The 26,278-nt window shown below is 39.5% G+C and overlaps 1 protein-coding gene across 1 annotated transcript in view; it reads right to left on the reverse strand.

Moving 5' to 3' along the window:
* Window positions 1-24,358: 24,358 nt before the first annotated feature.
* The window catches only part of LOC148034880 (pentatricopeptide repeat-containing protein At2g13600-like), a 40,966-nt gene continuing 39,046 nt past the window's right edge, over window positions 24,359-26,278 (reverse strand). Inside the window, exons 3-4 of the transcript XR_015691124.1 lie at window positions 24,803-24,838; window positions 24,359-24,442 (exon numbers count right to left, since the gene is read on the reverse strand). The gene's annotated coding sequence lies outside the window, so the exon portion shown is untranslated. The remainder of the gene's footprint in view (window positions 24,443-24,802; window positions 24,839-26,278) is intronic.

The raw sequence follows: 26,278 nt of genomic DNA on the forward strand, positions 1-26,278 counted from the left end.
CATGCACTCGCTCTCATTAGCCATCTTGGCCCACACACACACACACACACACTCATACCCTAGACCCTAAACCCAAATAAGTAAGATAGATGCAAGCGCCGACGACCCCTTTCTCAGCAGAACGATCCTAATCCAATGCACTTGCACTCTCTCTTCATTCCCTAAAAAAAAAAACCCATACAACTAACATATTAATGTACAATCATACTAACTGATTAATTAGTATTACTATACTAATACATTGATTTATATAAAATGATTAATACTAATATATAAATTAATAAACAAGTTAAGTAATATTAATATACCAATGGTTCACTTTATACTAATTAATTAATAAACTAGTTGATATACATGAACTAATAAACAAGCTAACTAACATCAATTAAGAAATTAATTAATACTTTAATTGATGTAATTTGATTGATACACTAATGAACTAATCAATGAACTAACTAATATCATCTTGGTAAATATTATTTGATTTATATATGTGTTAAATAATTTGTATACTAATAAAATAAATATTTAATAATTTAAATAATAGATTAATATTAATCAATTGATTAATACATAGTTTTAATTACTAAATAACTATGTGATAAAATTATTTAATAAATTTAAATAAAATAAATACATAAAATTAAATTAGCAATTACTACTTGAATTAAATATTTTTATTGATTATTGATAACTAATTAAAGATATTTAAGTAATTTATAACTAATTAGTAAATAATCAATTATTAGTTATTACTTATTAATTTCAAGTAACTAGTTATTGGCTATTACTAATTGGTTTTTAGTTATTAGTTATTGATTTCAACTAATTGATCAATATATAATTTTATTGGCTAAGTAATTGACTTAATAGTTATTAAACCAATTAGCTATTTATTAATTATTAATTTTAAGTACTTAATTATTTAACTAAATAATAATTAATTTTAAAGATTTAGTTATTAAATTTAACTAATTAATAAATATATAATTTTATTAATTAATTAATAATTAATTACTTAATTGGTTAAGTTTTATTTACTTGGTTTTTAATTAGATAATTAATTATTAGTTAGTTGCTTAATTAATTAATTACTTCGTAAATAATTAAATTTAAAAAGTGATTAATGAGCTAGTTAATTTAGAAAATTTATTAATCAATTTTTATTTGTTACTTAATTAATCAATAGATTGATTAGTAAGTGAATTTTGTTAATAATTAATTAAATACTTAATAGTTAATTTGTAGATAATTGATCAATTAGTAATTAATTAATTTTGTTCACTTATTATTTGACTCAATAGTTATTAAACAAATAAGTTATTTAGTATAATTAATTAATTAATTAATTACTAAGCTAATTTACTAATTAAGTTAATTGGTAAGATTGATTAGTTAGATAAATTAGTAAGTTAACTAGTTAGATTGATTAGAAAGTTAATTAATCAATTAATTAAATAACTTTATAGTTATTAAACAAATTAGTTAATTTTATTCGTTAATTAAGCGACTTAATAGTTATTGAACTAATTAGTAACTAATTAACTTATTATTTAATTAATAAATTAATTTATTAATTAAGTTAATTAGTACGATTAATTAGTAAGTTAATTAATTACTTAATGTAGGAGAAGGAAAATCGTTTATTATTATTTTTGTGTATATATATGTGTAGAGAGAGAGAGAGAGAGAGAGAGAGAGAGAGAGAGAGAGAGAGAGAGAGAGAGAGAGAGAGAGAGAGGAAGAAGAAGAAGAAGAAGAAAAAACGAAAGCCAGCGAGGCGCGAGTGGGGACATGGGCAAGGATGGGCATGTGGGCGCGAGTGGGGACAAGACGGATGTGGGCAAGGATGGGCATGCGGACGCGAACGGGTGGCCATGGGCGTGTGGGCGAGCGGACATGCTAGATAGTGAGTTTGGGGGCGTCGACGCCCCCTTCCAATGATGACTTAAGTCCCTTTGCCAAAACCCCCCCCGCGCCCCCCCAAACACACTAAACACACTCTTTGCCAGGCTAGACAGCGGACAGGGCCACGAGTGAGGGCCACGAGCGAACGACTGAGTGGACAAGTTGGACAGTGAGTTCAGGGGTGCCACCTTCCAATGACGACTCAAGCCCCTTTGCCCCCAAAACCCCCCCTCCCCCCCCATACACACACACACACTCTTTGTCCCCCTCCTTAAACATAATGCATTTTTTATTAAGGTTAGCTTGATTGTTATTAGTCTTCTTTTTATTGGAATTTCGATTAAGATTAGCTCGATTGTTTTCTTTCTTCCCTTTCCTATTTACTTAATGAAAACCATCATTTGTAAGTTTCATTTTTTCTTTAGTTTCTATAGACTTCTTTGATTTTAATCAAGACAATCCCTAGCAAAATATCCCACTTTCATGTATTTGAAGCATGCATTAAGCAAATTCCTATAAGATAGGGGATGTTTCATGATCAGATTGCCCTTGAAATTAGATATGAGAAGAAAGTCAGGGAGCTTATTAATCAAATACTTGTGGAATCATCAAGGATTAACCATGTTTGTTGGTCTCTTTCATAATATCTTCCCAAAAGGGACCATCAAAGTTTTAACAAAGGGCCAAAGGTTCTTGGGGAGGTGTGTCAGTTCACTCAATTGAATTTGGAATTGAAACAGCAATCCATTGATGTATCATGTTGGTTACCCTCTCAAAGATCATACACTAAACTTAGTGAAGGAGTTTGTCTACGGAACTTTAAAAAAACTATTACAAATGGCTAGGAATTTTCTCTAGTCATGGAATAATGAAACATTGAAACTTTCCAAGGTAGCTTTGGAGGACTACATAGAACCAACAAAAGGGTGGCCTAGGATTACCCAACCTACTTAAAATCTTAGAATAAATGGAAGCCAAATAGATTGTCCAAACCTTCTAGCATGAATAAAAAGACTGGGTGTCTCTAATCCTAAAGAGCTATTATAATATTCCCTTTGAAGGATAACCAAGATGGGGGAGAGAAAGAAAGGGTGATGAGAGAGAGGACATGCGATATGTGTACTTTTTTCTTGGTAGGAAAGAGTCATTGGTAGCCCCTTATAAGATGAAATTGTTTTTTGGCAACCCATTCCTGGCAAGGGTAACTTTTCACCCAACTAGACTTGTGGGTTTTCTTCGCCCAATAAGGGGCTGTCGGTGACCTCTTTTTGGCGAAAAAACAAATCACAGTTCTGAGAATAGACATCATGGGAAGAAGAGAGAGCAACAGAGTGGGGTTTTTTTTTCTGCCTATTGGTGACCCCTTCTGACGGAAAAAAATCCCACATGTCTAAGATTGCAAGGGGGGAAGAGAGAGTAACAGAGTGATAGGAGAGGGACGAAAGAGAGAGACAATATGAATAAAGCAATGTTTGAACGAGTGTGTATAAGCCTCTACTTTGTATGACTATCTCATATTATGCTTCTAGGAGTGTAAAGATCTACTATTTAGAAAATTATATCTCTCTCTTTCTCTCGTAAATTTAATTAAGTAAATATTAGTTAATCAGTTGAGGAAATGGAGGGAGAGAGAGAAACAATGATAAGAGAGAGGACATGTGATATGTGTAAATTTTTTCTCGCCAGAAAGGGGTCGCCGAGTAAGGCCCGTATCGAACGAACAAAATTTTTGGCAACCCATTCCTGGTGAGAGTAAGTTTTTGCCAAATTGGATTTGTGGGTTTTTCTTTGCCCAATAAGGGGCTACCAATTACCCCTTTTGGTGAAAAAACACACCACACTTCTAAGAATATATAGCATGGAAAGAAAAGAGAGCAACATAGTGTTTTTTTTTTGCCCAAGAAGGGGCTGCATGCGAATCCTTCTCGATGGAAAAAAAAGCCACATGTCCAAGAATGCATGGGGGGAAGAGAGAGTAACAAAGTGATGAGAGAGAGAGAGAGAGAGAGAGAGAGAGAGAGAGAGAGAGAGAGAGAGAGAGAGAGAGAGAGAGAGAGAGAGAGAGAGAGAGAGAGAGAGAGAGAGAGAGAGAGAGAGAGAGAGAGAGAGAGAGAGAGCATGCAAAATGTAATATTTTTTTCGTCGAGAAGGCGTCGTCGACAATCCCTTCCTGGATGAAAAAAATATTGCATGCTCTCCTTCTCTCATCATTCTGTTGCTCTCTCTTTCCCCCATGCTCTCTATTCTCGGACCTATGGATTTTTTTTTGACAAGAAGGGGTCACCGAAAACCCCTTCTTGAGCGAAAAAAACCTGTACTCTATTGGTCTCTCTTTTTCCATGCTGTCTATTCTCGGAACTATGGTTTGTTTTTTCGCCAAAAGGGGTCACCAACAGCCTCTTGTTGGGGGAAAAAAACCACAAATCTAGTTGGGCCAAAATTTACTCTCTCCAAGAATGGGTCATTGAAAAAAAAATTCGTCCAATAAGGGGCTATCGGTGACCCCTTTTTGGTGAGAAAAAATTACATGTATTGCATGCTCTCTCTCTTCCCCCTCTCTCTCATCACTCTTTCTCTCTCCCCCTATTTTCTATTTGTTTCACCTATAAAAGGACCCATTCCCCCCATGTTTTCACATTGCGAATCGTTCCCACGACTCTTGGTATGAGTCACCACCTCTCACTCTCACTCTCACTCTCACTCTCTCCCTCTCTCTCTCTCTCTCTCTCTCTCTCTCTCTCTCTCTCTCTCTCTCTCTTACTCTCCCTCTCTCTTAATCTATCCCCACCTTCCTCCCTCTCTCTATCTCCTCCTTCCTCCCCCCTCTCTCTCTCCCTCCCCCCCTCTCTCTCTCTCTCTCGCTGTCTCTCCCTCCCTCTCTCTCTCTCTCATCCCAATATTATCTCTTTCTCTCCCCCCTCTCTCAATTGGTATTTCATTGGCAAGAAATCGAGGAAGCAATATATTTGTAAGAAGTAACCCTAATCCCCTCTATCATGGCCAAATCAAATTTCAAAAGACAGGATCAAGTCACCCTTTTTGAGAGCGATGAAAGGATTGCAAAAGGTTTTATCTGACAAATGTTCCCCTCATCAAGCTTGCTCCTTGGACAAGTGGGAGTTCTTATCACCATCATGCATTAGAGGGGTGTGAAGGCCCGTGGCAAAGGCAATACTGAGATTGACGTTGAGGAACATGCAATTATGTAATGGCCAATTGAATAGATGGTAAGTAGCCCCTCTCTTGATTTTTGTTACGACTGCTCTATCTCCCCCTCTTACCCTATTTCGGATCATTGTTTGCAAGAAAGAGAGCAATGACCGGACGAGTCTCCCAAGGACTTTGACTTGCCTCCATGATCTAGAGTAGGATGACATGCTATTGTCACTGGCAACATGCAATCACAAGGGGGGATCCGCCCTCCAAGAGCGAGAGGGAGAGCAACACAAATGCGATCATTGACTTTCGCCAAGCTACAAGCAACCGTTGCAATTGCATGTGGGGAAGGAGTGACATCAGAAGAAGGTGGGCATGCTTTGATGATGCAGGCGAGGAAGGGCAAGAGAGCTCGTAGTATTAAAGAAGTGATATTGACGAGGAAAGTGATGCAGGTGAGGAAGGGCAAGAGAGCTCGTAGTATCGAAGAGTGATACTGACGAGGAAAGTGATGACCATCAAAGCATCAAGTCCTTTAGTGCATAACAAGGGCATAGCTGTACACAAACCAAGAAGAAAGGAACTCAAAGAACCAAAAAGGAGTGCATAACAAATGTCGGTGAAACAACTCTGGTGAGACCACTCTCACAATCACTTGTGATAAACGTATTGTGCAAGCATGCATAAAAGACCAGTTGGAAACGTTGACAGCGAGTGCTTGTAAGAGATAGAAACATGTTTAAGATTATGGTTTTTATTTCTTTAAATTGATTGGACATTAATCACTTCATCATCTCATTCAGATGCGGACATCCACCCCTTTGCCACCCATCCCATTGTGTTGTATGTTTCCATGCCTATGATTAGACAAGTCACATCGAGGTACAAGCAACTCTCGAAAACCTTTTATAGATGGGTATGCTAGAGGGATGGGTATATTCATAATATCATTAGAGACTCCAAGGCACTAGTGCAAGGTTGATGATATGATTAGAAATGAGTGGGACCCCCATTGGCTAAATAAGCATGAGGACTTTGAGGCAGAAATCAATGGTAGTGATTGGGCCTTTTTATCAAATTGCATGTTTTATGTTTGGGATGGTATCCATTGGCTGTTAGCATGAATGAATGAGATACGCACATGTGAGTGGCCCTAAACCGTAGGGCCTTAACATTCTACAAAGTGTTTGTTGCTTATGTCATCATTAACATAATTGATTGTTTACAACATCCTTTCTAGATAACGCGAGGCAACATGTGCATGTTGATTGTCGCCTTGTGAAAGTGACAAGTGTAGTATAGGGGGAGATTTTGTCAACTATTTCTTGTACAAACCGGTATGCAATGGACCATATTCATGAGATCCTAATATAGATTGTACACATGCTAGCACAAAAGGGGGTTGTCCATACCTCATATCTAGACCTTGTTTGTGAAGCAAGGATGCTAAGGCAGGCTGACCACGCAACTATTTTTGACAAGCTAACTAGTGAGGCAAAGGCATGGGTGCAAGCACACAAAAAGCCAATGCCCATTCCCACATGGTACAAGACACTATTGATTGCACTTGCCTACGTTATGTGGAAGGTAAGTATTTCTTCAAGCTATCTTAGCAATGTTTTTCTTGATGCATTTTTTCCTAATGCAATGATGTTGTCCCTAATTACCAAGTGTAGGATGAGTATGATATGGTAGTGTGACCAATAGAACATAAACGAACATAGCTCTCCTACTCTGAGTTTAGAACCAAGTGGGACGAGGCATAAAATAGTGTCAATGAAAAGCTCGTCAAGAAAAATCAATGTTTGCTAAGAGTTGCAGACCCCAACCTCAGAGAGAAGTTGTATCATTAGTAAGTTGCTACCTCTTTGTACCTGCCATTTATATGTACTCAAACTACATTGGTCCAAAGTAACAATATTTTTGTCAATGCAGAACGGTCTCATACTTGGAGTGGGGCTCCAAGACGAGGGGGTGTATTGAACAAGGAGAGAATATACACATTGGCATCCTCAAAGCTAAATGAGATAGATTGCATAAGGATATTGAAGGCCATGGAGAGTTTTGACAGGAAAATTCGAACGTTGATGGGCATGCTTGAACGTAGGTTATTCTTGTTGGTCTAAATTATGCGCATTATAAGTTTGATGAATTGGTATTAAATGACATAACTTTGATTCGAGCAGATGAAAATGCACCATTTCAAAGTTGGGTAATACAAGAGACCTTTTGGGCCATGTTGCAAGATAGTGAAAAGAGATTGCTTTTGAGTTGGGAGGACTACTATAACATTCGAGTGGAACACGATTTGTTCTTCCAATACACCCAGGAGATAAAGAGAAAACATAGAGAGCAAATGTTTCGTGCTGTCTTCCATGATTTCAAGCCAGATGAAGATATAGAGTCATAGAAGTCAATGAAGTTGGCAGCATGGAGGCTTCTATATAGGTAGTTCACAATATCCTTCTTTAGTACCATGTTTGCAGTGCTATCTTGCCAATCCATTCCAGAATTGTAATGGTGACTTTGCAAGTCAGGTTCATGTATGGGTAGATGGAGAGAGAGACTATACAAACTTAGCTAGGAGGGTGTGAGGACTGGGCAAATGTGTAGGAGTATTAGTGCATGTATGAGGATTACTAGATAGGGCAAGAGTGGGATGAGGAGGTAAATAGAAGATGTCCTATTTTTCTCGACTATCGAGAAGGTGAATACCCCTCCAATGAGAAGGGTTTTGAAAGGCGAGAAGGATCGAAGCTTGCACTCGAGAGCTATGGCAGGAGAGCAAGAGCAAGAAAGAGAGAGACAAGAAATGGGAACTCCAATAGTCACAATGTGTGACCGGGCCTTCCTTTATTCAAACTGTCACTAAAAGAATAAAGAATAAAGTGACGGTGATCGGCGCCCGCCACCTGCAGTGTGCAATGGCGGTGACTATCAGTGTAGTAATACACGAGCGGCTAGGCGGAGGCGCCTTTACCCCCAACAACCTCCCGCTTAAAGGCAAATCTGCCCTAGTGAGGAGTGAAAAGAAAAAAGAAAAAAAAAGATAGTATAACATGTACACATGTACAACAGGATGAGGAAAGACGTCATCTCATCCCACGCCCATCAACCTCCTGAGGAAGGCAAAGCGCTCTGTAGAGAGGCTTTTCTTGAGCAGATTTACAGGATTCTGGTCAGTCGAGATCTTGACAAGGTCAACAGACTTGTCCTCAACGACCCCAGGTATGAAGTGATACCTCACCTCAATGTGTTTCGTCTTCGCATCGAAGACCGGATTTTTGGCTAACTGAATAGCACTCATAGAATCCGAATGTAGTGTAGGGATAGCATCAATACTAAGGTCAGCAACAACCAAACGACCCAACCAAATGGCCTCCTTGCAAGCCTCAGTGGCTGCAACATACTCGGCCTCTATAGTAGAAAGGGCCGTGCATTTCTGCACCCTGGACATCCAAGAAACATCACCTCTAGCATAGGTGAATACATAGCCAGAAGTGGGCTTCCTACTATCGGCATGTCGTGCATAATCAGAGTCAGTGTACCCCATGACTCCTGTATCCTGGCTGCTATAGCATAGGCACATATCTGCAGTGCCCTTCAGGTACCTCATGATACCCTTCACGGCATCCCAATGCTTCTTGCTAGGTGCAGCCATATAGCGTGCCACAACACCAACTGCAAAGGCAATATCTGGACGAGTGGCTATCATGGCATACATAAGACTGCCCACTGTGGATGCATAGGGAATCTTGGCCATCTCGGTCCTCTGCTCATCTGTCTGCGGACAATCAACTTGTGATACCTTCACATAAGAAGGCAATGGACAGCCAATAGACTTTACGTGTCCTGCATGTGGAAGCGCTCAAGGAGTTTATGAATATACTCCCTCTGTGACAAGTAGAGGAGTCCTTGATGCGCCTGTCGCGTCTAATGCGCATACCAAGTATGTGAGTAGCCTATCCCAGATCTTTCATCTCAAAGCTCTTCTTGAGCTGAGCCTTAAGAGCATCTAGCTCATCATGAGCTTTTCCTGCTATTAGCATATCATCCACATAGAGTACCAAAATCAATAAAGAATCATCACGGGCTTTCTTCGCGTAAAGACATAGATCCATAGTACTCCTGCTGTAGCCTTGTGACTGCATAAAGGCATCAAACTTATGATACCACTCCCTAGGTGCCTGCTTCAAGCCATAAAAACTTTTCTTCAATTTGCACACTAGATGCTCCTTGCCAGGTTCTGCAAAGCCCTTAGGTTGCTCCATATAAATCTCATCATGCAAGTCCCCATGTAAGAAAGCCATCTTGACATCCATCTGGTATAAATCCAAGTTAAGTTGAGCAACCAAAGCCAAGACTAAGCGCAGGGTGGTCATCTTAACCACAGGAGAAAAGACCTCATCAAAGTCCACACCATGCTCTTGCTTAAAACCCTTTGCTACCAATCTAGCCTTGTATGCTGGCTTGGGGTGTCCAGGGGTACTATTCAGCTTGTACACCCACTTGCATGGCAAAGCCTTCTTGCCCTCAGGCAAGGAAACCAAATCCCAAGTCTCATTCTTATGCAAGGAGTCTATCTTGGACTGCATAGCCCTCTCCCAAGAGTGATTGTCACCCCTGCGCATAGCCTCATCATAAGTGAAAGGCTCTCCTGCATTTGTAACCAAGATATAATGCATCGAGGGCTGAAATCTATCAGGTGGGCGTCTGTCTCTAGTAGATCGCCGTCTCATGGTAGGCTCTGTTGCTTGCTCAACTACCTGTCCAACACCCTGACCATGAGCATCTGTGCAACTGGAGGCTGTCCAATTGGTTGTGCAGGAGCCCTCGGCTTCTCTTGAAATGTGACCCTGCGGATCTCAACAACTCTCTTAGGCTACCTATGCATCTTGTCTTCATGGAAGACTACATCATGACTGCGGATGACTTTCCGCGCCTGCGCATCTGAGAGATGGTAACCCATCTCGCCTGCATCCCCATAACCAAGGAAAATGCATTTGACATTCTTAGAATCCAGCTTACTTCTCTTGTCCCTGGGCACATGGCAAAATGCCTCACATCCAAAGACACGGAGATGCGCATAAGAGGGAGGTTTTCTAGTCCATACCTCCTCTGCAACCTAGAAATCCAAACCACTAGAAAGTGATCTATTTATGATATGCACAGCTGTACTAACTGCCTCAACCCAAAAGCTTTGTGGTAGGCATGCATGGCTAAGTATACTGCGTACACGCTCCTGGATAGTTATATTCATCCACTCAACCAAACCATTCTGTGGGGGTGTAGGGGACGGTCAACTGACGCTTAATACCCCTCTCATCACATAACTACTCAAAAGCACGTGAGACATACTCACCCCCATTATCTATCCTTAGGCATTTTAGCCTATACCCAGACTGGTTCTCAACTAATGCAAGCGATCTCTGAAACACAACCAAGACATTGGATTTCAGCTTAATGGGATACGCCCAAAATTTCCGTGAAAAATCATCTATGAAAGTAACAAAATACTTTGCACCACCCATAGACTAACAAGGCATGGGTCCACAGACATCCGAATGTACCAATGCCAAGGGCTCACTCATGCGTGGCCTACCAGACTTCTTATGTGTAGACCTAGTCTGCCTACCATAAAGACAATGCTCACATGAATCAAAACATGCATAATCAAGGGGCGGCAAGTACTGTAAACCAGAAAGCATTTTCATTTCCTTCAAAGACATATGGCCCAAATGGGCATGCCAAAGAGATACATGTGGGATAGAATCCACAGACAAAACATGATCAAGGGAAGAAGCAGATACAATCAAGGGATAGAGGCTGCCAGCCTTGGCACCTCTCACAATCACAAGTCTGCCATGAGTGATCTTCCATGCATAGTCTCCAAAAGATACATGATAACTTGCATCATCAAGCTGTCCAGCTGACATTAGACTGCGTGTCAAAGCAGATACATGACGTACATCTTGCATAACAAAACTGCTGCCAGAAGGAAACTGCAGCCTAACATCACCAATGCCCACGATGTCATCACCCAAGCGCACAAAACCCGAAACAGTACGGTATGAATGAAACCACTCTCGGGCAAGGTGTCACATGAAAGGACGCACCTGAGTCCAAGAGCTACCACTGTGTATACATAGAGTGTATCTTTGTCATCTGCGAAGCACTAGAAGAAGCTGCAAGAATATAATCATTATCATCAACATCCTCAGGCTGCATAGCATTGATTTCTTCCATTTTAACATTGGACTTTGCAGGCACTATGCGGCGATCAGAAGACTTATCCTACACTTTGTCTTTCCCCTTATCTTTGCGCCTTTTATTGCGCAGTTCATGGCATTGTGGCCTAATATGGCCCTTTTTCCCACAATGGTGACAAGTAACATCTGCATTCCTGCCATGGGATTTGCTGCGTGACTTCCGACGAGACTTGGACCGAGATTTCTGAGAATCCCGTCCACGGCCACTACCACTGCCATGCTTTCCATATCCATCATTCCTACCTCTAACTGTCATAGCATGCGACACATGAGAGGCATCCAAATTCTTATGGTTAACCTTTTCCTGCAGAAGAGCACTCTCAACATCAGATAGTTTCAAGATAGCAGCAGAGGCACATATTGCAGTGCGAAATACATTCCATGACTCATTAAGAGTACCAAGCAAGAAAATATGAGTGACATCCTCTGTAAAAGTGATGTCCTGGGAAGTCAAGTTCTTGAGTATAGCATGGAACTGGCTAAAGTGAGCAGACATAGTCACATTCTCCTTCATGCGCAGATCCATAAGCTGCTTCAGCCAATACATCTGACTCGCTGGACTTTTCTTGTCATAGAGATTCTTGATTTTATCCCACAACTGCCATGCACTCTGTTCTTCCTCAAATACATTGTAATGAACCTGTTCTGTGAGAGATAATACAATAGTGGACTTGCATAACTCATCAAATTCTAAACTAAGTATTGTTGCAGACACCTGGGCCGTTGGATGGGAGCTAGTAGCTGTTGGGCAGTTGATGGTGGACGGGAGTTGGTAAGTTGGTAGGCACAGGCGTCGGGAAGCTGGTGGGCCGGTTGACGGAACGGGAGGTGTCGGGGAGCTGGTCAGCCCGGTCGATTGACACGCGAGAGCTGGAGGCGGTCGTTGGGAGCTGGTGGGCCGATCGATGCACGAGAGCTAGAGGCGGAGGCGGAGGCTGAGCTGGACGTTGACGTACACAGTGCCTTGGTCGCCGAGTATGTCTCCTGTGATTGCAAGTTCTAGCTAGGCGCTCACTAGACTGTGATCTGTATAGCCTTTGCAAGCCGTAGTGGGCCACAACGAGAGCTAGCAAATATGTCGATATTGCGCAGGCTGGGATGTACTGGGGCAAATATGTAGGAAGTATTGTGCAAGGCAAGAGCACAAAGGGATAGGACAAGGACTATAGGGTGGGATCAAGAGCAGGTAATAGGAGAGCTCTAGAATAAAAAGAAGAGCAAAAAGAAGAGAAGGAGAATTATTTTGGTGCCAACGTTCCTCTTGGTCATTAATGTCATTGGAGAGCATAGTGTGAATAGACCTTGGAGAAACCCAATGCTTTCCATGCTTTGGAGATCCTATTATTCCACCTAGACCTATGAGAGAGTGGAACTTTTTTTCCACAAAACTTAGGCGTACATCACGACCCATGGAAATTATCATCGCCTTTGGGTATATATCCTTGAAAGGAATGAAAATGCTTACTTGTTTGTAGTATCTTCCGCTCCATGACTATAAGTGCGTTGAGTCTTGCGATCATTGTTTATATGGCTGGCAGATATGCAATACACATAAAAAGTTAGGTATGATATGCATGGGTGAGCCATTGGCTCTTGTTCATTTGGATGTATGTGGTCCCATGCCCTACACGTTGTCAGGTGGCACAAAGTACTTTGTTACCTTCATTAATAACTATACACATAAGATTTGGGCATATCCTATCAAGCATAATTCGGACTTTGCTACATTTTAGTGTTTGCTTGCATTGGTTGAGAACCAGTCTGATTATAGGCTAAAACGCCTAAGGTTAGATAATGGGGATGAGTATATCCCTAAAGCCTTTGAGACAGTTTTGTGATGAAAGGGGTATTAAGCCTCAATTGACTGTCTCGTACACCCCAGCCTAAAATGGTATGGCAACTGAGCACATGAATAGGATGATTCAGAAGGAAGCTCGCAGTTACTTAGCTAAGTAGGCTTACCACAACATTTTTGGACTAAGGAAGTTACTACTGTCATACACTTGATCAATCGGTCCCCACTCTTGACTATCAGGTTGTACAGGAGGTATGGTGTGAAAAACCTCCCTCATATGCTCATTTGTATGTCTTTGGTTGTCAAGCTTTCTACCATATACCCAAGGACAAGCGCAATAAGCTAGATCCTAAGTCTAGGAAATGCATCTTTCTTGGTTATGGGGATGTAGGTGAGATGGGCTATCGCCTATGGGATCTGTAGACTTAGAAGGTTATCTACAGCCATGATGCTATTTTCCATGAGGAGAAAATGCATAAGCAGCATGAGCATATTGTTGAGATATGTATGGTGATATTTTAGGAGGAGCCTTCTATTATTGTGTAGCGAGCTAGACAGCCTACATCATGCCCCAGTGGCCTAGGTCCATGATGCTACATAGGATGTACAGGCCCTAGAGCTAGCTTTGAGGTAGTCTACTAGAGATAGACAACAACTTGTGCAATTTGAGGCCTCTGTGGATTATGTTATGGTGACATATGTTGGTGAGCCTCTTACTTATGATGAGACCATGCACAGAGGTGATAGACACTCTTAAGAGAGGGCCATGCAGTTAGAGTATGACTCATTGTAGAAAAATCATACATGGGATTTGGTTCCTTTTTCTAGTGGTAAGTGTGCTTTGCCATGCAAGTGTGTGTACAAGTTGAAAAGAAAAGTATCCCTAGACGTCCTAAGCTTGGATACAAGGCCAGATTGGTTGCTAAGAGCTTTAAGCAAGAATATGTCTGGACTTTGATGAAGTCTTTTCTCCTATTGTGAAGATGACTACCCTATGCTTAGTACTAGCTTTGGTTGCTTAGCTTGACTTGGATCTTTATCAGATGGATATCAAGATGGCTTTTCTTCATGGGAACTTGCATGATGAGATTTACAGGGAGCAGTCTAAGGGCTTTGTACAACATGGCAGGGAACACCTAGTGTGCAAATCCAGGAAGAGCCTTTATGGCCTTAACCAAGCACCTAGGGAATGGTACCACAATTTTGATGTCTCTATGTATTCATAGGGATATTCTTGTAATGATATGGATCTATATTTATATATATAGAAAGCTCGTGATGGTGGTAGCTTTATGATTTTTATCCTCTATATGGATGATATGTTGATTTGTTAGGAGTACTGATGATGAATAACTTGAAAGATCAGCTCAAGAAGAACTTTGAGATGAAGGACATGGAACATGCCTCGCATATTCTTGGGATGCATATTGCACACAATTGCTCTAAAGGGGCTCCTCTACTTGTCACAGAAGGGAGTACATCCAGAAGGTCCTTGAGCAATTTCATTTGCAAGATATCAAGCTTATTAGTTATGATGCAAGACATGCAAACAGTAGGAAGTCTGGATATGTCTTCACCTTTGCTAGAGGTGTTGTTTCTTGGATGTCCAAGATGCAAAAATGCACGACTCTATCTACTACAGAGGCAGAGTATGTTGTAGCCACTGAGGCTTGTAAGGAGACTCTCTGATTAGGCCACCTTGGCATTACTTATGTGATCCCCATACTACATTCAGATTCTATGAGTGTTATTCAGTTGGCCAAGAATCCAGTCTTCCATGTAAAGATGAAGCACATTGAGGTGCATTATCACTTTATATGAGAGGTCATTGATGACAAGTCTATTGAGCTTGTCATGATCTCAATTGACCAAAATCTTGAAGATCTGCTCACTAAAAGCGTCTCAGTGGAGTGTTTTTCCCTCTTAGGAAGTTGATGGGTGTTGGATGAGATGACGTCTTTCCTCATTCTATTGTACTTATGCATATTTATACTTTGTCCCTTTTTTCTTATTCTCTTCTCATTAGGGGCACATTCACCTTTAAGTGGGAGGTTGCTCGCGGTAAAGGCACCTATGCCTAGCCACCCATGTATTAGTTACACTGACAGTACCCATATACCCGCACAACCGTACATTGTCGATGGTGGGCGCCCATTATTATCACTTCATACTTTATTCTAGGTCGGTCACACATTGTGACTATTGGAGTTCCCACATATTCTCTCTTTCTCTCTCTCTCTCTCTCTCTCTCTCTCTTTTGCTCCTTCCACCATAGTTGTTGCTTCTGCTAAGTGCTTCCACTTTAGGGATCACTTTCTTTAGTATATAGATGAAATTAAATATCACCACTTTCAAGTCTTAGTTGAGCACTTAAAAGTGATTTAAAAGCAATAAAAAATGTCTTAGCATTGTCACGACTTCACACTTTGCCCCAAATTGTTGAGACCCAAAATGGCCATATTGAATGTTTTATACCAAATGTAAACACAGACTGATACTAACATGTTTTCATAGATGTGTCTTCTACCACATTTACACATTGATTATGCATACCTCTTTTGTAGGGTAAGGATACTAATTACACAATGCATGCATGCAACAAACCTAAGTTGTTGGGGGACCCTTGTGCAATGTTATTTTCCTTTAGTGACATGCCCTTCCCCAAGTCTAATATGCTTTCACAACTTGGTTCTTCATCCTAAAAATAGTCACCCCAAAATATATGTGAATGATGATTCCTATAAACAACCACAAAATACAATACCTTGGAAACAATATTTGCAACCTTAATGATTATGCATATAAGCACGTATGTAGTCCATAATATCTACGTAATGCAAAACCTTCGAGCCTATATATAGCTACACATGTACTAAGAGCACGATACTATGCACAAGCAAAGGCCAAAAAAAGATCCAAGAAACAAAGCAAAGGAGAATATCTTGTACTTCAAAAACAAGTTGGTTTGGCTAGTCTAGATTTCTTAATAGCTATACATACATACACTGCATACATAATCTTTTATAAGTCTATGATTGGTATCATTTGTCATAATGGAGGATAAATCAATGTTTGACTTATTAAAGAATACTCAAACCTACCATTGAATCAACCTCATTAACTTCAACCTTTAAGGAGCTTCCTTCTATTTATACTATGTATTTTAAAATGTAATTACATGCTATTATCCTAATTATTTCACTCTTATAAAGCAATCATTCAAGAATGATAGGGTACTATTGTATTTTAGTTATATAGAATATAAACCCATTTTCCTTTCAGCTATTCTATAGTTACAAAGCAATGAACACTATCTTCTATTTTATCCTGCCTACATTCCAATGCTACTTGCTCCCATTGACTATCCACCTTTGGAATATTCAAGAGTATACAAGTTGCATTGCACTTTATCTTAGTGTGTTTTGGTATGCTTGAATAATGCCCCACAAAAATTGTAGTTGGAAAGCAATAGAATGATTGGTAAAATTTGACATGATTAAAGTTTATCCCATTATTACTAGGATGACTCAAGAAAGCATCTTGGTAGAACAATGCTTACATTCTCTACCAATAAGCATGATTAAGAATTGAAGAAAATATTATGTTATGAAGTTTTTTTTTTAAATGTTGTTAGAATTTTGCTACCTCACAAACACTTGCATCCTCTACAAATGAGCATGATGATAAAAGAATTGGGGAAAATATTATGTCTTCTTTCTAAATGTTGTAGAATTTGGCTACCTCACAAACACTTACCATTTTTATTGTGGCATGCATGCCAACATTCCTAGTTAAGAAAGGGAGAATACAAGGATGTTGAATATTGCAAAGAACTCCTATTATTAGGCCACACTACCCAACACCACTAGCTAAGAGGAGTATATATCTTGTTAGGATGTTGGAACTTGGTTTCCCATCAACAAGCTATTGCCACTATTGTGGCACAATCCAATGCCCTAAGCGTCAAGGCGAAGAACAGATATGAAGGTTGAGAAGTTGATATCCTTGCACGTAGTTAGTGATGGTGTTGTGACACATATATCATGCTATCTCATGCCTTTTCATTGGGCCAACCTAACATATTGCATAATATCAGTCTACTTGGTCACTTGAAAGCAATTTTGAGTATGTAGTTTTAAACATTTTGTGATTAACTACACATCTTTATTGTTGATGCATCGAAGAATTGCAAATTGTACTCCATTTGCAATTGTATGCGATTTTACTTCCAACAATAATGAATGAGCTTCACAAATTGAGTTTCTCATGATCTATGTGCAACATTAATCGCTTTCTTCTTTTGTTAACATCATATATTTTCCAACCAATCCATCCTGTCATAGCATTTCCTGGACAACATAAAGAAAACATACTTCTCTTACCAACTTAATGATTTCGTCACCTTAAACTAAAACAAAGATTTTTAAGTATGACCCATATGATTCCTTGAGTTCATGTCCCTTCCATGCAATCGTGCTCACTTGTAGTGTTTTTCATTTTTTTTTTCAAAGACTTCCAAGAAATAGCTCTTGCAATGTTAGCTAATTTCTTCCAAAAAGAAACATTCAATTATTTCTTATTCCACTTCCAAATCAGTTCATAAATCAAACTTCATGTATCATCAAAAATCTTTTTTTGGTCACCACCTTTCAACAAGAGCCTACACAAGTAGAGGTTTGAGGTAGGTAGAAAACTCTAATAATAGAAGGAAAAACATTCAAGATTATCCATGCATCAAGGTGAGTTGTGATTTTGTCACAAATGGTACCCCAAATTATACAGCACTAGGAAGTGAGGTTGCTAGGAATCACACAAATGGTATGCACTATTTGAGATACCTTCATACTCTATACTGATTTTGTATATCACAAACATCAAGCCATGTTTGAGATACATGTAGCAAGGTATTGAGGCATTAGATGCCTTTATTTCAAGATGGTAAGCTTGGTGATTTTTCATATAACCTAGCCAAGATTTTCCTAGCAATGCCAAGTGAACTCAAAAGCACCCAACTTGAAAATTGTGCAACTTTGCAATGTAAATCATAGTCTAGAGAGGCATTACCTATGATGGATAGCCCAAGTCCCCATGAAAGGTGTGTCAAAGAGGGTGAGAGCCCCATTGAGCTCAAACCCTATCATTCCACGAGGCAACATCGATGAGTCAAGCACCATCTTAGGCACCTATCTTCTCATTTGGCATAATAACTCTCAAGTTTTCTGCATTGACTTATTGCAATGTCTAAAGCAATTAAAAATAATAGATTCCATATCTAAAGCATTCATAAATCAATTAATGCATATGATATATGATAGATCATTCTTGATTATGCCATCATATCATGTATATAATGGACTTGTTGTATAACCTTGTAGTCAATTTGACCACATTGCAATGCCATGATATGGGAGTATTACCGTCTCATATTTTCATACAATGAGTCTATTTGGTTATGGCAAATATGTTTGTTGATGTTGTAGCAATGAATATATTGAAGCTTGGTTGGAGCACTAATGATCACCTTGGCTTAAATTTTTATGCATTGATAATTGAGCACTTTCTACAACTACACCATCACTTACCTTCTTGGAACGCACGTCCCACATGGACTTGGAAGACATCAATATGTCATGACTCATGTTTGTTGATGTTGTAGCAATGAATATATTGAAGCTTGGTTGGAGCACTAATGATCACCTTGGCTTAAATTTTTATGCATTGATAATTGAGCACTTTCTACAGCTACACCATCACTTACCTTCTTGGAACACACGTCCCACATGGACTTGGAAGACATCAATATGTCATGACTCACTATAAAGAACTTTCTCAATCTATTTCAAAAATGTAAGCTAAACTCACAACTAGACTAGTCTACTGTGTATTGGTTAAAAACCTTTTGCATTTTAGGAGACATTGATGTTCCATGTGTAACCTACTTATTCACTTTGATAACCTTTTCCAAAAAAGTGCATTTCACAAGAAATAGATGATCAAATTCATTATGAACTCTGTGTGTGTGTGTGAAGCTTGACTACTTGGCAATGTAAGCATGGATACGGTGTGTGAGGTCTATGCCATACGACATTGGGCATAGCACTTTGCATGATCAATCACTCTAGAAGTATATGCTTATACATTTTGGGATAGTTGCATTGTAGGTACAATATGGACTTGAGCTATACAAGCAAAGTGGAAAAGATAAATATGCTCTAGCAAGTCTAATGCCTTTGTATTATTTTAGGCCAATCGATTCTTCATGTGATTAATGACTCCCATATTTTACACTAAAGATGTATACGTATCATATATGCACCTTTGGTATTGATAAATGCATGCCATATCACATGTAAGAATACTTAAATGTTCATTTTATAGTGTGTTCATTTGCAAGCACAAAGAAAATGATTCACATAATCCAACACTAAATAATATTTTGGTATTACTTATGGATCTTTTATCTTTGTCCTACAAAGTCTTTTCATACCGTTCTCTACTTGACAAAATAACTACAGTTGTAGCAAGCATAGAGTATACTACATGGTATGAGCATCATGTTGGAGCTACTTACTATTCTTTTAATAGATGGTGAAAAAATGTCTCGAATTATCCCTGTGATAACTAAATTGTAGTTATTCATCATCAAAAGCCATGTGCTATATCAAAATGGGTTACAATTATGAAAGAATTCACTAGCATTTTTTACCTAATGAAGTATACATGACAATACAAGCATTAGAAGAGATGAAAGGAAATGAAATATATTACAAGAAAGAAAGAAAAGATAATTCAACCCTCCAATTGCTCTTAAAATTGACATCACAAAATAATGGTTATGTAGATAACTAATATTGCTACTTTATGAGCCTCATATCCTTGTGCTACTAGAGCACGAATGGTCTGACCATCTTGATAAGAGAAGGCTTAGGCATATCAACAATTTGGAAAAAGTGACATTACAAGTTTTACATTGGAAATATAATTGAGTATGATGCATTCAAAAGCTTTTGGCAAGCGACTTTTGAAAACGATCCAATTCATTTTCACTTTCTTTGAAAGCTCTAATAGAGTTTTTAATAAATGAAACCATGCCGAATGAGAACAGTGCATTGATTAATGATAATGATCACATGGTATTGTCAAGTTTAAGAAAAGAATGCTACAAAATGAGAAAATATTTGCTTTATTGAACTAAATGCAAAGTATTAGGGGTGAAAGAGAAAAACAAGCAAAAATTGTAACTCCTCAAGATGCATAAGTGGACAAAGCCTTAAATACACTCACTCATCAAACCACCTTGTCCATAGATACAATTGAGAATGTAGATGGGACTCCTATGCGAAATGTTGAAGCCATACAAATTTAGTGCAACCTCTCATATATTGCAATGAAACTAGTGTTTAAATAATCGTAATCATGCTTTTGAAGAAATGCCCTTGTATGAGTAGGATAAAAGGAGACCCATGTATGGAGCTTGAACAAATTAATGATGAGGCTATAGAACCAAGAATACTTACAAATGAAAGAGATTTTGAGGAGAAATCTTTTGAGACAATAGAATGGGAACGTCAAGAGATAAGTGTCTAAGCTAAAAAATGCATTTATCCCTCTCCTTTTTGTGAGGTAGAACCAAAACCTTTGTTACAATCTCAAACAAGTATTGAGTTAGTTGATATGCTCATGAAGCATGAGCCACAACATAGACAAAAGAATCTACAATGAGGATATGGGAGGATATTGATGCACACATCCTCGCTAGATTTCTAGGTTTAGTTCTTGCCACTTCAAAAGTATGTAAACATTAAGACTCATTGAAAAGAACCAAGGGTGCACTTCAATTTCTTGACTTTGGAACAAAATTGAGTTGCACAACGTTTTAACAAATCAAGAGATTGTGGCATCTGAGGCACAATGCACAAAGGCCAATTGATAAGAAGACTTGAATATAACAACATTTTATTTAAAGAAAGACTTCAACATCTAATCTTATAAACACAATCTAATCAAGATGTACTTAACATACATTTGAAGTTGACATGTGCAATTTGTATGTTGCAAAAAATGCATATAATTAGCATTTTCATGTCTATTACAAGCTCCATCATAGTAAAGATCTTAACTTCACAATGGTCGCTCAATTTGTAAAAATCTTGCCAACTAAGGGACATCGTGTATGGTTTGATGAAGAATTTACATAATTTAAGCTTGTATAATTAAATTTGACAAATAATCAATTTGGAGAGATGAGAACCATAGTTGTTGCAAAGAACTCAAAAGTGCAGCCTTAAGATCATGTATGTCTAAACAAGTCTATGATTTAGCATGCGATGCATTAAATTTGCAAAAAAACTAGGTTGTTTGCTTGTTGGCAAGACGTCTAACTAGTGTTTGTTGCAAGTAATGGGGCTTGTACATAACAAGTTGGAAGCATGCAACCTATATATAGTTCATTGCTCTAAAGAGAGACCAAAGAATACATTGCCAATAAGATAGGTTGTGAAACCTTTGATCACATGTATCTTATTGCACTATACTCAATTGAAGAAAGCATATGGTTTGTTGAAAATAATGACAATATCATTATGGAGTTTTTAAATGCAATTTATACATCATTTATAAGCATTGGCATCCAAAAGTATCACATCATAAATTCGCTATTAGCTTGCAAGAAAGCTTGGTTGACAATATACACAACATAACAAATACATAACAAGAGCAATAAATCACAATGACATGATAAATGGAAGTATGAATGGAAGCAAAAATGCTATGCTACTGGAAACTCATGTGCTTGTGTGAAGGGCAAAGCAATAATCAATGGTATGTACAAAAAGTTATGTCACAAATGAAAACTTTGAAAAACCAAGCACAAATGTGACTCTTGCTAAAGACATACACACCTCACTTTTGAGAAGCTTGGTAGATGAAATTAAGGAGAACTTTTGTATAAAGATATTGATTGGGGATTTGCTCACATATGATAAGAACTTGTATTGTGAAACTATTCATAGATTCTTAATCATTCAATTATTTCTCACTTACCATTGACAGCTTGTCTTACCATAAATTCTCATAATCTCAATCTACTTCTCTTCTCTTCTCACCTCAAGACTACCTTTTGATGACTCCTAGCCTTGCCAATTGTCTGTGCCATCCTCCTTTGCAATGCTTGCAACATGTCCCTAATCCCTATTATACAAATGTGGGATTTAACCAACAATGAAGAAGAGAGAAACGAGAGAGTGAAAGTAAACAATGAGTAGATAGTATGAGCTAAAAACGATAGATTGTACTTGCTAAATTGAAAGGAACCTTAGGTCTAAGGTAGACCAAACCCGATAGCATTGCTGACGTGGCAGGGGAGCTAACTGCTAACACTCCTCACCCCTCCCAAAAACTAGATTATCAATGACTTGGGCCCTTTACGATTCTCAGCCAAGTAAATCCAATCACCAATCGTCTCCAGATTTCCCCATCCATGAAAATCCATCCTATATTCCATACTTCAATCTTGGAGCAATGTCATAAATCCAATATCCTTGGAAGAATACAAAAGCCATTGCCTCCAATCGTAATTGAAGGTACCAAGAATATGAAGTAGACAAAATCTTAGATTCGACAATTTCAAGAGACAGATTACAATATCTTATTCATTGGAAGGGCTATGATGCAAGTGAATGAACATGGGAACCAACTTCACATATTCAAAGAGCTCCTCTTAAGGTTCGTGAAGTTCATTTTCAGCACCCAACCAAACCAAGGTCTATTTAAAAGTACACCACCATCCCTTGTGGAACTCTATGCTAGGAGGGTAATGTAACAAGCGCTCAAGCAAGGACAACCCTTCTTTCGTATGCAAGCTGGGAGAACCCCTAGTTCCATGAAGTTTCTAGAGAATCTAGAACATTCCAAAAGATATCTACATCATCGATTATGTCATCACTAATGTCAACATACCATGCCAGTATATATGTCATGACATGTGTCGACGTGCCATTTAGCATCCTCTTGTAGCGACATGCGTTTCCCTTAACCTCCCTAGGCTATAGTGTAAATAGGGGTCATAGGCTATAAGCCCTTCAATCTAGCTAATACCAATTGTGAGACCCTTGCAAGACAAGTCCTCTTCCAATTCTTGTCTTGTTCTAGTCTTTTCTTGTATGGAGTCTTGTCTCATAATCAAGCCATGCTCTTGTGAGCATTCTCTTGTAATCGAGTTCTCTCTTGTAATTGAGCCATTGAAATCTCTGAGACCTCAAGAGATTGACTCCAAGTAGGCACCTTAGGTAAATACCTAGCCCTCCTGGATAAGATTGAAACAAACCTTTCAAACCGGGAAATCTCCTCTATTTCTCATTGCCTAGCAATACCTCAATTTTGTGTTGGCTCACCACAGAGCCAAAGAGTTGGGCACACCCATCATATCCCTTTGTCAACACATCAGGAGAAGCTTCCTCCTCAGGATATTAGCACTGTTGTCAGCAAATGTTTGTCCCACAAAGGCATCACCGTCAAGGAGAGAGAGATCTTTAAATTGGGAGTACAACTTCAAACACCTCTTTCTAGTGCCCCAGTAGAGGGTCTGTGATCAGGACAAACAAGAGAGGGGAAAGTGTGCAGCCCTTCTGCTAAGGTGAAGTCCAGAAGAGAGAGTACCATTCATCGAACCTTCACCGTAGCAGTAGTGGACATGCATCAACTGCCTTTAGAAGATGGGTCCAAAGCCAAACCATACAAAAACTTCCTTGATAAAATCCCAACTCGCATTATCATATGCCTTGTCCATAATTTGGCTGCCATAAACTTTTAGCCAATTGAGAGGGCACAATCAAGAGCCAGCACAAGATTGAAAATAGCATCATGTACTTTTGGACCAGCAATGAACCCGTATGACTGCCTCTGCACTATTTGAGGGAGGATATGCTTGCTTCTCAAAGCAAGAGCTTGACTAAAACTTTGTAACATGGATTGTGCATAGTAAATGCCATTGGCTGGCCTTTCTCCTTTCTGGACTCTTAGGAATAACCTTCATAAGACCCCTATTGACCATTGGTGGGATGTTGGACCATCCCACCTAATCATTTCGAAAGACAAAAGAACACTGCCAATGGCATCCCATTGTGACTAATAAGACTCAATAGGAGAGCCATTAAGGTTTTGGAACCCCTGGCCATCCTCAATATCACAAATTTGACCTCCTCCAGCCAAGGACTTATCAAGCAAAGAGCTGCCTCCTTAGGAAGAGTGCTGTCGATAGTTCCCAGGAATGACCACAGGCTCTCCTTGTAGCCAGCATACTTGCTAGGAGATGAATCTGCAAAAGGTGATGGGTATTGAGTACCAGCATCGTCAAGGATTAAAGAGCCATCATAATCTTGAAATGCATGAGACACTATCTTTCTTCTGCTTGTTTTTTGAAGCAAAGAAGTCAAACTGTGAGGGCATGTTCCCCTCTTAATCCCATACACTCTCAATCAGTAGATATTTTTCATTCCTTTTAACATAGTTCTTAATGCTTTCCTCAAGAAAAATACATAGTTTCCTGCCTGCCTTTACTTGTCTTCTTCTTGGCTCATCCTATTCTTCACTGCACCTGCACACCCTCAATTCACTTTTCTGAAATCTGTTATGGCCTCACACTCAGAACAGATAGAATCGGAAGCTGTAACCATACCTGTGAGAAGTGGCAGCCAACCACCAGGGAGCACACCTGCAAAGAAACACATACCAGTAGCCATATCAGCCCACATTTGACCTACAAACAACTATGGCAGCAATCATGGGAAATTTAGCATGAATCAATCAATGCAAAGACAACATCCAAGGCAGCATACAAAGGGAGGGTCAAAAAACGCAGCAATAAACATAAACACACTGACAGCTGTACCAACAAACAGATGCAAAATTATCAGAACGCAGCAAAGCACTCTGTCCAGGGTCAGTCAAACACACAGTATGCACCCCATCACACCAAGAAACGCAAGCAGCCACATAAGTAGCAGCCTTGAGCATTAGAGCACAACCACTGCAACATCAAGCACAAATGCAATGATGCACTTTGTCTAGGGTCAGTCAACACACAGCAAAGCACCCTGTCACATGTAGAAATGTAAGCAGCCACACACAGTAGCGGCCTTGAGCCTTAGAGTGCAACCATTGTAGCATCAAACACAAGCACAGAGACTTGAACATCTGATACCCAGTCAGAATAGCACACAACAGAAGCAAAAGATTAACATGATCATCAGATTAAAAAAAATTCCCAAGCAAAAAGTGGCTAATTATATTACTCAGAAGACTTTACAACAAAGTACATGTGCTCAACAGCCTGGCTGGAGCTGATACAAAGTCAAGCTGGGATTACATATACAAGCCTCTCAAGGTGGACTCGGGGGAATGCGAGATAGAAGCCAAGGAGGAGGAGAGTAGCCCCACCTGGGGTTGCCTGCCTGCATCATGAAGAACAGATCATGGCCACCCCAGGTATGTGAGAAGTGGTGTCAGAGCTACTCACGAGCTCAAGAGTCACCCTGCACCTGATCCCACTGGCCACAGAGGGAGTGGATGATCCAAGTCTAGAGCTCTACCAAAGTCTCATATGTGGACAAACACTCACCGGCCAAAACCAACTAACAAGGTGCCTTCTAGATGTGCCAAACTGTGACGCTCCCAACAATCTCCCATACCTCCAGCCACTCAGCTATCAGTTCTACTACTTGCCGGATGGGCAATGTCTCCAAACCGACCACAGCATAGGAAATTGCCTTAATAAAAAGAATGTTATCATGAATCTCCACCTCATACAATAGGTCTCGACCCTAGCTAACTACCTGCCAATAAATGGCCCACCATGATATAAAACCCAGGCTAGGCGCCACACAATGAAGAATGCCACATGCTCCACTCCAACTGTGCTGCCTCACAAGACCAGAGGCAATGCTTTGGGGTTTCGAAGCACTGCAGTGTGGACAGCGCTTGGTTGCAGACTCCATCTCCTACTGCGTCTGAGCCAACCAACTCCCAACTACCAAGCCTCCATCTGCCAGTAGCCATAGGAAATAAGGCAGCCTCTGCAGCCTCCAGCTGTCCTACAAGCATCGCCAAAAGGTCCGACGAAAAGCCTCAATTGCCTCAATAATGTTGTGTTCTA

Source organism: Lygodium microphyllum, chromosome 6 (genome assembly GCF_053477565.2).
Source record: "Lygodium microphyllum isolate KBCC chromosome 6, Lygodium_microphyllum_v1.1.10, whole genome shotgun sequence".
Taxonomy (NCBI): domain Eukaryota; kingdom Viridiplantae; phylum Streptophyta; class Polypodiopsida; order Schizaeales; family Lygodiaceae; genus Lygodium; species Lygodium microphyllum.